Raw genomic sequence first — 12,669 nt, forward strand, 5'->3', positions numbered from 1 at the left:
TAGTTACCGGTAATAGTGACTAGGTTTTGAAGGGGATGATAACCAACAGATGCCAATGGATGCTTGTCCTTCAAAGAAAAATGAAATCCTTAAATGCACTGGGTTGACCAAACACCCAGTAATAACATACCAAACTTTAAGCTTTGGTGTTCAATTGTCATAAGGCTAATTTCCCAGCTATAGCTTTCAAGACAAATAACTGTCTATTAATGGGCTAAACTGGCCTGTTGTTTTTTGTTTCTTGTAAAGTAAAAAGTAGGTTTTGGAAAACTTATTTTATTTGGGTCATTTTCGAACACACATACTTGCTTTTCTTTTGGTTAAGAAAACAGCTCGTCGTATAACACTGTTAGCTCTTCCTAAGTCAATGGAGGAGAGGAGAGAGGAAAGAGAAAGAAGGGGAGAAGAACACACAGAAAAGTGAGAACAACCTATTTGCCAAAAGACAGGCCAAGAACATAACAGGCACCGGGAACGGCAGGTTGTAAGGCACTTTCTTCTGAAACTGCGGATTTCCAGGCTGTGGGTCTCAAGCAAACCCGGAGCGCTGTGAGCACAGACCACCTAGAAGACAAGGCTGGCTGTTGTGCAGTGTGTACAGCTAACGATGCAGCTCTTGTTACAGCTCTTGTTCATTTTACCGGAGAAAGAACCCAGCCGCACAGGAAGAGTCTGAGAACAGCCTTTACTCTTCTACAGCAGGCTCAGCACACCTACCGTCACAGCACTCTTCTCGGATGTTCTCCCCCTTCCTGCCCTTCTGCCCCTGCTTTTATACCCTTGGTAGGGCTCAAGAAGCGTCCAATCAACTACAAGCTTTAACATCCAATCAGCAACAAGCTGTAACATCCAATCAAAAACAGTGGGATTCAAAAATTACCCAATCAGGGTCACGCAAGCAGCGTGGCGGGAAACAGGCAGTGGCACGTGGGCCTGGGGCATTCCCGCTGGGGTGTGGTGGCAGGCGGGCTCCCAGGCGGCTGTGGGGTGATGCCAGGGGGCAGCCCAGCACGGCAGGGAGATGCAGAGCGACGGGGAGGCGGCAGGCAGCGGCGCCCGCCATTTTCCGTGTCATGGCCGCACTGGCCTCTTCGCCGGCTCGCCCGAGCGGGACTCCTGTGCCTCTGGCCGCGGCTCTCGTCGGGCGCGACTCACAGAGAGTCGGAAGGCGGAGGGAGCGGGAAGCACACACGGCCTCTGCCCGGCTTCGAGAGGCCTCCTCGGAACCCCGGGACGCCTGCGCGGAGGGCGGTGCCGGGGAGCGAGCGCCTCCCTGCCTCGACGGCTCTCTCTCCGCCGCGCTCCCCGCCATGCCCGGGCCGCAGCCCGAGCGGCAGAGGCTGCCCAGCCGCCTGGAGCCCGCGGCCGAGGAGGCGAAGGGCCGGGGACACGGGCCGCGGCCTCCCCTGGGGACCGGCGTGGACGCGGCCCCGGCGTCGGCTCTGCCTCGGCGGGCGGCTCCGGGCAGGCGGTGGCGGCGGCCCCTGCGAACGAGCCTTCGAGCCGGCCCCGCGCGGCCGCCTCCCGCCTCGGCCCGGCCCGGGCGGCCGGCGAGGGGCGCTGTGCGGGGCCCCGCGTACGTACGCCCGGGCTCGCCGGTGCTCGGTGGGGCCTGCGCCTTCGCCTCCCGGAAGCCGTGGCCGAGCCTGCATCCGCCCCCCCGCGGCTCCACGCACCCCTCGCTGCCTTCCGCTGGGGGATCTGGGCCTCCCCGGGGTCAAGAATGTTCAATATCGTTTTTTAAATGCTCACCAACAGGAAGGAACTGCAACACGCCCTGAAATCTGTTGCCATTTGGGCAAAAAGTTTCAACTTCATAAGGAGGCCTGTTTGCTCTCTCTCCTCAGTCCAGGCCACGTCTCAAATTTGTCACAGCCAAGCAGGACCCGCAGGGCCACCTGCATGCGGCTGGGCTCACGGGAAGGGGCCTCCAGGTGCACCCGCCAGACTTTGTGAGCTCCGCTCCCGAACGAAGTCACTTCCCGTATAATCTTGTGATGCTTGTTAAGTCCGACCTTAATATTATGCATCTTTTGCATGGTTTCCAATGATTTATTTTGTTTTTACTTTCTTCCCCGCCGCTTTGCCCCCAATGAACAATTCAACTTTATGAGCACTAAATGTCTTAAGAAGGCCTTGAGAGTAGTTTAGAGAAGGCCATCCAACGGCCACAAAAACACTGAATTTAGGCAGGTGACATAGTCATGTTACATAGTCATGTTACAGAGTAATCAATGAAGGAGTGCTGGCCTCTTATATCAACTAATTTTGAATAATAATGTAATTTTGTGCATTTTAATAAAAGCTCTTAATGTTTTTGAATAAAAAGATATTAACTCAGGGAAGTTATTTTTTTCCATTGAAGTTAATGAGAAACTCCAAGATATTTTACATATTACCTTCTAAGGCAGGGTAAGTCTCTCTCTCTCTCTATGTATATATATATACATAGAGAGAGAGAGAGACTAACGTTGGTATATATATACCAACGTTCTAATTTATCCCTATTTCTTCATAATGGCCACACGTGACAAGAGTGTGGTAGAAAATGTTGGTTGCCTGCCTGCAGCTGCCCCCTTCTTACCTGCTAACAGAACTCTAATTTCACTCAGGTGTCCAAGTGACCAAAGGACTTCTCCAAGGTTCTTTGATTATAGCAGCTTGATCATTTGCCCAAATAAGAGCTCTGAGCAAGGAAAGGCCAAATGATCAGCAGGAGACAGACGGAAACAGAATTTGAACAAGTATTATGACATACATGAGCGTGTTATCACCCATGAAGTAAATTTTACCATGATTTCAATTTACAAATAAAGAAACTAAGATTTGCAGTTAACTGATGCACCTAAAGTGGCAGATCCTGGAATGAACCCTTTGTCCTGACACCCAGACTTTCACTCTCAGTTATTTAACACACGCTGTTTCTCTAGATAGCAAACGTTTTTGTCTTTAGAAAAATCCAGATGCAAAGACCCCATCTTACAGCCTTACTCGCCTATATTAAGTGGACATGCTATAGTCAGAAAAAGGGGAATGTACAGAATAAATTTTAAAAACAGGAAATATATGGTTAAAATTCAGTATTCTACAAATACAGTGAACGATTTTTGCCAAATTATGTCCAACCAAAGTATGGGAAAGTATGATATTTTTTTCAAATTTTTGGATCATATTATGGAATATGTTATGGACCAACAAGCACCACATAGTATCTTGCCCAGTTTGGAAGCTGATATTTCAGGAATTTTTCTTCATACTCATTCAGATTCACAACCCTGAAAGTACAACATATTTCTGGGACTCAGTATACTGCAGATAGAGGAAAATCAAAATCAATCGTTTTTGCTGTTTTATCCAGAAAAATAATGATGGTACACTCCAAATTTCATTTTAAAACAAGCCTGGTCTTCTCTTTTGGCTACAGAAGAGCTGCCGTTACACATTTCTAATTGATCACAATTTCCTCCTTACTCAATGCACCTTCCCTGGCAGTCACGGAATGCGGATGATACCGCACGTTTATTTCAAAGTTCACTCCATGCCTTAGTTTCTTCAAGTGTAAATTGGGGACGAATTAATAGTGGTCTAAAGACATAGGGACGTCAAAGTTCCTTGATTAGTGCAGCCTCACGCATTGCCAAAGACAAACAAGAGGTCCAACTGAGGAACAGCCTAATGATCACCGGGAGACAAAGAGAAAGGAAATACCCCAACCTCCTCCGCCACGGGTCCCTGCGAAGCTTTGTGCAATGCTTAGGGGAGGACACGGCCTGTCCACTCCCGAGCCCTGAAGAGTCCGCAGCACTTCTTGACAGCCAACGCCATAGACGACCAGAGAAACCTCCTAGAGTCAGGACATTTGTCCCTTTAGCCGCTGTTGACCGCTCCTTTCCCGTTTGCTAGTGTTAGGGACAGACCTTCTGGCGCCCACCGGACAAAGAGACACAGACTCTGAAGCTGCAATCACACAAAAGGAGCTTTATTTCTGGCTAGCCAGGGTCCGAGCCCAGAGCACCAACGCAGTGGACACTCTAAGGCTGGGGACCCCGAGCGAAGCGGGGTGTGCCTTTTTATCCCCTCCTCTACCCCCCAAATTGCTCACGCGCGGCCCCTGTCCCCCTCCCTTGTGCTATTTTTTGCAAACCTTAATTGTACGTTGAGCCTTGCAAGGGACACTTCCCGGAAGTGCAGCAAGCAAGCGTTTCCCAGTAGCAGAGGTGTGCGGTTAGCCGACTGTCTCTCGCCCCTCCACCCCGGAGCCACCTTCCTGCTATCTTGGGTTCGCACCCCAGGTGTGTCTTGCAAGTCAGCACAAGATCTTGCCAACTCTGCAGCCCCCTGCATTCCTCAGAAATGTTCATGTGTTGCCCAACTTTTCAGTCCCCCACACTAGCTACAGTCTAGGACCGGCAGGAATGCTTTTGATGGTGTTTGCGTTGTGGGGGCGCCTCGATGGCCCTTCTGCGGTGTCTCAGTGGCACAACAAGAAAGGAATTTCCCCCCCCCTTTGTGTGAAGTAGGGTGAGGCAATTAGCGAACAGCACACATCTGTTTATACTTATACCTCCGGTTATCTCTTGGGTTGTGAAGAAAGGCAAAAGGGAGGTGGGATGCGCAGGGATCTCGCAGAATACAAAGAAAATTAATCACTTCAAAGGTCAGCTCATGACCAGCGCCTAATTAGTTTGTGCGTTGCTAGGGCCCTTTGGGGGGGGATAAAAGGCACCCCGCAATTCAGGTCGGGGTCCTTGCCTAAGGAGAGCGACCACTGCGTTGGGGCTCGAAGGCTCGGACCCTGGCTAGCCAGACAATAAAACTCCTCTTGTGATTTTACATCCTCAGTGTCTCTTTCCTTCTGTTCGGTGGGGTTGAGTAAGGCCGTTCCCTAACAGCGTCAGAGCTGCTGCGGCCAACACCAGGACGCCCTTTCCGTAAGCTAAGAAGTGCGGTTCAGGGACACAGCTCTGTCCCGCGGAGAGCGCGCACCCCTTTTACTCAGTGACCCCGCAGTAACCCGCCATCCCTGCCAGGCAACTACGACGGCACGTGGCGGCTGTCCCACCGCGCACGCTGCAACCGCGGTCCGAGCGAGCAGGCCTCCACCCGCCTCCGCACAGGCGCCCACGTCCAGCGACAGAACGGAGACGGGCAGAGCGCCCGCACGCCGCTCCCGCCCCACCGGCCGCCGACGGCGCAGACCCCGCCCGCGGGCGCGCTCGGGTCGGTGGGAGGCCGCGCAGCTCCCCAGGCCCGCTCCCCGGAGCTCGGCGGCGGCCTCGCGCACCCTCCCCGCAGCCTCCCAGTAGCCTTCAGCACCCTCCCCGTAGCCTTCAGCAGGCTCCCCGCAGCCTCCCGCACCGTGCTCGCGTTTCAGCCGAGATGTCCCGAGGTCCGCGTGAGTGGCGGCTGCGGGAGGGCTAGGAGTGGCCGACGCCCTGCAGCCTCGCGGGGCGGGACGGGCGGGGCGCCACGGCCGGACGCGGGGCGCGCGGGGACTGGGCCCAGCGGACCGGGAGCGGCCGCCCAGAGCCTGCCCGCCGGCCACGGTGGGCGAGTGCGCGGCGCGGGGCGGGAGCTCTGGCGCTGCTCCCCGCGCCCGCCGGCCTGTTCTAGGTCTGGAATCCCGCGCTCCCCTGGCGTGAGAGGCGCGCTTAGTCTCCGTCTGCGAGCGAACAGGCAGGCCTGAAGAAGAGAGGACACGGACCCCGCTGTGAGGGAGCCCGGGCGGCCACGCTGGAGCCGCAGGCAAAGTGCGCTCGCCACCGCCGTCCCCCGCAGCGCGGGGCCGCGAGGACACAGACGCGGTTACTGGCAGGGGCTTCCCGCTCTCGGGGGGACTGCCGCTCCGCAGCGGATTGCCCTCCCGGCTCCCGTCGGCCCTGCCCCGCACGGCCGCAGGGAGTTGAGGCCCGGGAGCCACGGGCCCTGAAGGGCCGCGCGACACCTGACGTGGCCGGCGGACGGGCTGCGGGGTGAGTCCCCGCGGGGCAGGAGGACGGGCTGCGGGGTGAGTCCCCGAGGGGCAGGCGGACGGGCTGAGAGGTGAGTGTCTACGCGGGGCAGGCGGACGGGCTGCGGGGTGACCGTCCCCGCGGGTCAGGCGGACGGGCTTCGGGGTGACCGTCCCTGCGGGGCAGGAGGACGGGCTGCGGGGTGAGCGTCCCCGCGGGCAAGAGGACGGGCTGCGGGGTGAGCGTCCCCGCGGGGCAGGAGGACGGGCTGCTGGGTGAGTCCCCGCGGGGCAGGAGGACGGGCTGTGGGGTGAGCGTCCCCGCGGGGCAGGAGGACGGGCTGCTGGGTGAGCGTCCCCGCGGGGCAGGAGGACGGGCTGCGGGGTGAGTCCCCTCGGGGCAGGAGGACGGGCTGCGGGGTGAGTCTGCGGGGCAGGAGGAGGGGCTGCGGGGTGAGCGTCCCCGCGGGGCAGTAGGACAGGCTTCGGTTTGACCGTCCCCGCGGGTCAGGTGGATGGGCTGCGGGGTGAGCGTCCCCGCAGGCAAGGGGACGGGCTGCGGGGTGACCGTCCCCGCGGGGCAGGAGGACGGGCTGCGGGGTGAGCGTCCCCTTGGGCAGGAGGACGGGCTGCGGGGTGAGTCCCCGCGGGTCAGGCGGACGGGCTGCGGGGTGAGCGTCCCCGAGGGGCAGGAGGACGGGCTGCGGGGTGACCGTCCCTGCGGGCAAGAGGATGGGCTGCGGGGTGAGAGTCCCCTTGGGCAGGTGGGCTGGCTGCCGGGTGAGCATCCCTGCGGGGCAGGAGGACGGACTGCGGGGTGAGTCCCCGCGGGGCAGGTGGACGGGCTGCGGGGTGAGTCTCTGCTGGGCAGGAGGACGGGCTGCGGGGTGAGTCTCTGCTGGGCAGGTGGACGGGCTGCGGGGTGAGTCTCTGCTGGGCAGGAGGACGGGCTGCGGGGTGAGTCCCCGAGGGGCAGGAGGACGGGCTGCAGGTTGACCGTCCCCGCGGGTCAGTTGGATGGGCTGCGGGGTGAGCGTCCCCGCGGGTCAATTGGATGGGCTGCGGGGTGAGCGTCCCCGCGGGCAAGAGGACGGGCTGCGGGGTGACCGTCCCGGAGGGGCAGGAGGACGGGCTGCAGGGTGAGTCCCCCAGCGGGGCAGGAGGACGGGCTGCGGGGTGAGCGTCCTCGCGGGGCAGGAGGACGGGCTGCGGGGTGAGCGTCCCCACAGGGCAGGAGGACGGGCTGCTGGGTGAGTCCCCGCGGGTCAGGCGGACGGGCTGCGGGGTGAGTCCCCTCGGGGCAGGAGGACCGGCTGCGGGGTGAGTCCCCGCGGATCAGGCGGACGGGCTGCGGGGTGAGTCCCCGCGGGTCAGGCGGACGGGCTGCCGGGTGAGTCCCCCCGGGGCAGGAGGACGGGCTGCGGGGTGAGCGTCCCCTTGGGCAGGTGGACGGGCTGCGGGGTGAGCATCCCTTCGGGGCAGGAGGACGGGCTGCAGGGTGAGTCTGGGGGGCAGGAGGACGGGCTGCGGGGTGAGCGTCCCCGCGGGTCAGGCGGACGGTCTTCGGGGTGAGCGTCCCCTTGGGCAGGAGGACGGGCTGCGGGGTGAGTCCCCGCGGGTCAGGCGGACGGGCTGCGGGGTGAGCATCCCTGCGGGGCAGGAGGACGGGCTGCGGGAGAGTCCCCCAGGAGCAGGAGGACGGGCTGCGGGGTGAGCGTCCCTGCGGGGCAGGAGGACGGGCTGCCGGGTGAGTGTCCCCGAGGTGCAGGAGGACGGGCTGTGGGGTGAGTCTCTGCTGGGCAGGAGGACGGGCTGCGGGGTGAGTCCCCGAGGGTCAGGCGGACAGGCTGCGGGGTGACCGTCCCCGCGGGCAAGAGGACGGGCTGAGGGGTGAGTGTCCCCGCGGGGCAGGAGGACGAGCTGCCGGGTGAGTCCCTGCGGGGCAGGAGGACGGGCTGCGGGGTGAGTCCCCGCGGGGCAGGAGGACGGGCTGCGGGGTGAGTGTCCCCGCCGGGCAGGAGGACCGGCTGCGGGGTGAGTCCCCGCGGGGCAGGAGGACGGGCTGCTGGGTGAGTCCCCGCGGGGCAGGAGGACGGGCTGCGGGGTGAGCGTCCCCGCGGGGCAGGAGAACAGGCTGCGTGGTGAGTCCCCGAGGGTCAGGCGGACGGGCTGCGGGGTGAGTCCCCGAGGGTCAGGCGGACAGGCTGCGGGGTGACCGTCCCCGCGGGCAAGAGGACGGGCTGAGGGGTGAGCGTCCCCGCGGGGCAGGAGGACGAGCTGCCGGGTGAGTCCCTGCGGGGCAGGAGGACGGGCTGCGGGGTGAGTCCCCGCGGGGCAGGAGGACGGGCTGCGGGGTGAGTGTCCCCGCCGGGCAGGAGGACCGGCTGCGGGGTGAGTCCCCGCGTGGCAGGAGGACGGGCTGCTGGGTGAGTCCCCGCGGGGCAGGAGGACGGGCTGCGGGGTGAGCGTCCCCGCGGGGCAGGAGAACAGGCTGCGTGGTGAGTCCCCGAGGGTCAGGCGGACGGGCTGCGGGGTGAGTGTCCCCGCCGGGCAGGAGGACCGGCTGCGGGGTGAGCGTCCCCGCGGGGCAGGAGGACGGGCTGCGGGGTGAGTCCCCGTGAGCTGCAGCCGGGGCCTCGGGCGCCCCGCTCCGCGCCCTCTGCAGCGCCAAGGCCCGCCCACACCGGGGAGCTGCGGGATCCAGGCGGGTCCTTGGCGGCCCAAGGGCGGTGGCGAGGCCCAGGGGAGGCCCTGGCGAGGCTGGTGCTGGAGCCCCGTGCTGCTCCGCAAGGTGGCCGTCCTGTGCTCCGTGTCCCTAGCCCCGGCCCGCCGCTACCTCCGGCACCGCCTGCTCCGGGGGAGCCGCGCTCGCTGCGGGGCTCTGCGGTTCTCCTCCGGCCTCCGCGCGGCGTCTTTCCCACGCGGCCGGGCTCCGTGGTGCGCAGCGTGGCCACCAGCTGCCTGTCAGCTTCGAGCCGGCCTGGGTCTGGTGGCGGCGGGTGTCCCCACCAGCGCTTGGTCCTCCGTGCAATCTGCAGGTGGCCGCCACCGCCGACCCGGGTGGCCGCTCAGCACTGGGGTGGCTTTAATTAATGGTGGGTGGGCAGACGTTTTCAAGGAGATGCATGATGTCAGAATATGAACATTGTGTTATGAAAGCATTTATTTTGTCCTGCCCATATGGCAGGTGTTTTGTATATATGCAATGGAGAAATTTTAAGTGTGTGCTAAGGCACACGAGAGACTGATATATTTGCACAAAGTACTGAGATATTGTTCAAGTTACAGGTGTCATATCTCAAGGTTAAGATCTAAATGTGAACAGTTTACTAATGCACTACTGAAGTTTAAATCTGCGGTGCACTCATTGTAAACGTGGGGTTGTTTCTCTAAATTGATGTCTGCCTTCTGAACTGTAATTATTGGAAAATTCCTGTTCTCAATAAGCTACGAAACTTAATTTCTGGTCTTTGCATATATCCATTCAAAGTTAAAAATGCCTCTTATTTTAATGCCAACAAAATTGGTTGTGATCAAATTTGAAAATAATTTGCACTCCTTTTGAAAAAAAATGAATAGGAGTATTTTTAAAGAATTTTTAGCTATTCCCAGGTCTTAAAAATGTTTTCTTTATTATTTCTTGGATTTTTGTTTTGTATTTTTCCATTCACATGTATATCTATCATCTATAAGCAATTAATTTTTAATGTCTGGTGTGGGGTAGGAATTTTATTATTAGTTAATAAAATAATTTATCAATTAACAATTTTATTAATTATGAATTTTCTCAATGAATAATACATATTTGTTAAACATTAATATTTTCTTAATATGATTTAAATATATTAATATTTATATAATTTTTACTGGTGAGAAATAATACAATTGACATTTTATTTTGACCTTAATCTAATTAAAGTAATATGTTGATATTTCTAACAGTTAATCTGTAAATTGTTTTGGATTTTCTACATATAGAGCTGTATCAATTTTCTTTCTCCTTTTCAAATCTTGGTACCTTTTATTTCCTTTACTTGCCTTATTTAATTCTTGAGATCTTCAGTACTATGATGAAAAGCAGTGCTGATAATAGACTTTCTTGTTTTATTTCTAATCTCAAAAGGAAAATCTTTATTATTTTACTATAGTTAATAATATTGTATATTTCAAAATAACTTGAGGAGATCATTTTGAATGTTCTCATGAGCAAGAAAACGATAAGCATGTCAGGAGCTATGAAGGATGGAATATGAGGCAAACTGCAAGGAACAGATAGCTCACCGGGACAAGGCATGTTGACACATCATCCAGAAAGAAAAAAGCGAGCTCTAACCCAGGTGAGCAGATTTTGTTCCTCAATCCAACAATCTCTGTCCACTTGGCCTTGGTACCCCGTTGGTCTAGGTAGACAGGTGACCTTCTGTTGATGGAGTATCTCGACTTCTTTATAGAATCAAAGTAATTTTTGTCAAGATTTGGAAATAGGTTTCGCCATGTGTGATTTTTTTCTCTTCAAATTACAACTTTTCTATTTCTAAAAATTCAAATAATTCAGGCTCAATTCAGCTGTGAACACTAAACCACATGTTTTTAGTAGATGGCTTCACAGACTGTAGACTTCTTATCCCCTAAGCCAGTGACTCTGTACTTATCATTCACAGAGATGCCAGAGCTAAGTCCTGACAAGGACTCTTTCAGCTGTACCCACAGTGGGTCTGCTGAGCATTGAGGAGGTTGTCTACTCTAGAATTCACAAACCACTTACCACAATAAGCAACTTTCAGGTACAGCACGCAGCTCTTACAGAGGCGTAGCTAGTACTCATTGGGCTTATTTACTGGCAACATCTCCACATCGCTGCTCTCTGTGCCCACAGCCAGCCACTCCCCGATGGGGTGGTATCCCAGGGAGAAGATCTGGGAGGTGCAGTCATTCTGCTGCAGCTGTCATCCTTACATGAGACCCAGGATTTGACAGTGCTGTCCAAACTGTCCCCCAGAGCTTGGTGCCATCATTAGAAATGTCAATACACCCGACTGTATCTATGTGGCCCTGGAACTGTCTCGCTGGTATCTGGTTGTGCAGGTCTGTGGCATCACAGCGTGAGAAGCAGACCTTGGAATTCAGGCTGATGGCCAGGGGATAGCAGGTAGTAGCTGAGGATGTCAGTTCTGCTTTGATGCATGAGGTCTGACCTGCCAGGTCTAAATGGGCAAAGTACTGGCTTCCCCTCTCACTACCAGAGTGCTGCCAGCAGGTAGCAATTATAGAAATGGATATAATTATCTTTATTCAGACAGTCAAGCTGAGAGACAGGACTCTTATTGCCAGGGTGTTGATGTCCCAGACCTTGATGCAACCCTTCCTACCCATGTACACGTGTTTCGTGGGGTTGTGGATGTTCATCCTGGTTGAGGGTGTTGATCTGGTGAGCATGCTGGGGGATTCCAGGTCCAGAGAGGGCATGAGGGTAAAGAGAACAGGCTGCATCTGACCCGTTTCAGTAATGGGAAATGAATATGTAGCTTTTCACCCAGGAATTCCTACCAGGTTTGGAGGGAGGATAGGTACTCTCATGTGAGGGAGAGGATCAAACCCACCATTGGGAAGCACACTTATGCCACCCCTGCAGCCATGAGGCTTATTGGGGGATACATGATGTGCAGCCTTTTGTAAGTGGCACTCAGGCTGGTCAGCTTGCTGTTCTTACTAGCATGGGGACCATCCCAAAGGGAGCACTGTTCAGAGCTGGACATTTACAGGTGAGTTCTCAAACCAGCTGCCACTTGGTTAATGAAATGGTCCGTGGCAGGAGTCTTGTTGAGGCCTGGACAGAGTCTGGAGTGGCACTGATGCCCAGCATTGGCACATCACTTTGAGGTGTCGGTGTGCTGCATTCCAGCACAAGCGTGCTGGCTTTTTAATGCAAGCTCATTTCTTTGGATTTCAAAGAAGTGGAACTTCCCAGGGTGACCAAGGAGGCTGGGCTGCTACACACGTCTTGCTTTGGCATGGAATTTTTGTTAGTTTGATTTTCCAGAGGTGAATGGGCAGTGATTGCTTTCTGAGAGGGTCATCAAGAGACACAGCCACAACTAAGTTGTCACAGTTTTTATAACCATCACTGGTGAAAGCTAGAGTCCTTATCATCCACCTTTCTTTTCTTGAAGTAGTTGGAAAACTCAGCCACATTTTCTCATTTATCTGTGCCTTTTAGACTGTCTAGGACCAAGAGGGAATTACTTGTACTCGACACTCTGTCTGTGTGGTGCTCTGCATAGCGGTGCTTCTTGTCATCTTTTATTGCCAAGTGAGACTGCCCAGTCAGAGCACTAGACAGTGCCAGAAGGTGGGCACTGCCCCAGATGGGCAGGATTTCTGGAGGCTGAGGTCCATAAGGGTGGCACATAGGGGTACTGGTTGTCTGCGGCATTGTCATAAACACGGAGCTTGCAACTGCTGTAGCACAAGGATGACATTCAACTCTGCCAGGGTCACTGGTTTGGCAGGCTTGGGCCACCTGTTGTTGATGTTACTGAGACAGAAATGGGATGATTTGTGCACAAGTCACATTCAATTTCTTGGTGATTTCAGTCTGTTTGTGCATTTCAGTGTTTAATCCATATGATATTTCATAATGCATCACATAGTGCCTCTGCATTTCTGTGTTTCTCCTGCCAGTTTCTCACATTCCATTTGAAGGTGGTGATGCTGCACCT

General features: G+C 56.1%; 1 pseudogene; it reads right to left on the minus strand.

The window, feature by feature from the left end:
* Positions 1-10,540: 10,540 nt before the first annotated feature.
* On the minus strand, positions 10,541-12,429 carry LOC105858790 (transducin-like enhancer protein 1 pseudogene; annotated as a pseudogene).
* Positions 12,430-12,669: the final 240 nt, after the last annotated feature.

This window comes from Microcebus murinus, chromosome 20, assembly GCF_040939455.1.
Source record: "Microcebus murinus isolate Inina chromosome 20, M.murinus_Inina_mat1.0, whole genome shotgun sequence".
Taxonomy (NCBI): Eukaryota; Metazoa; Chordata; class Mammalia; order Primates; family Cheirogaleidae; genus Microcebus; species Microcebus murinus.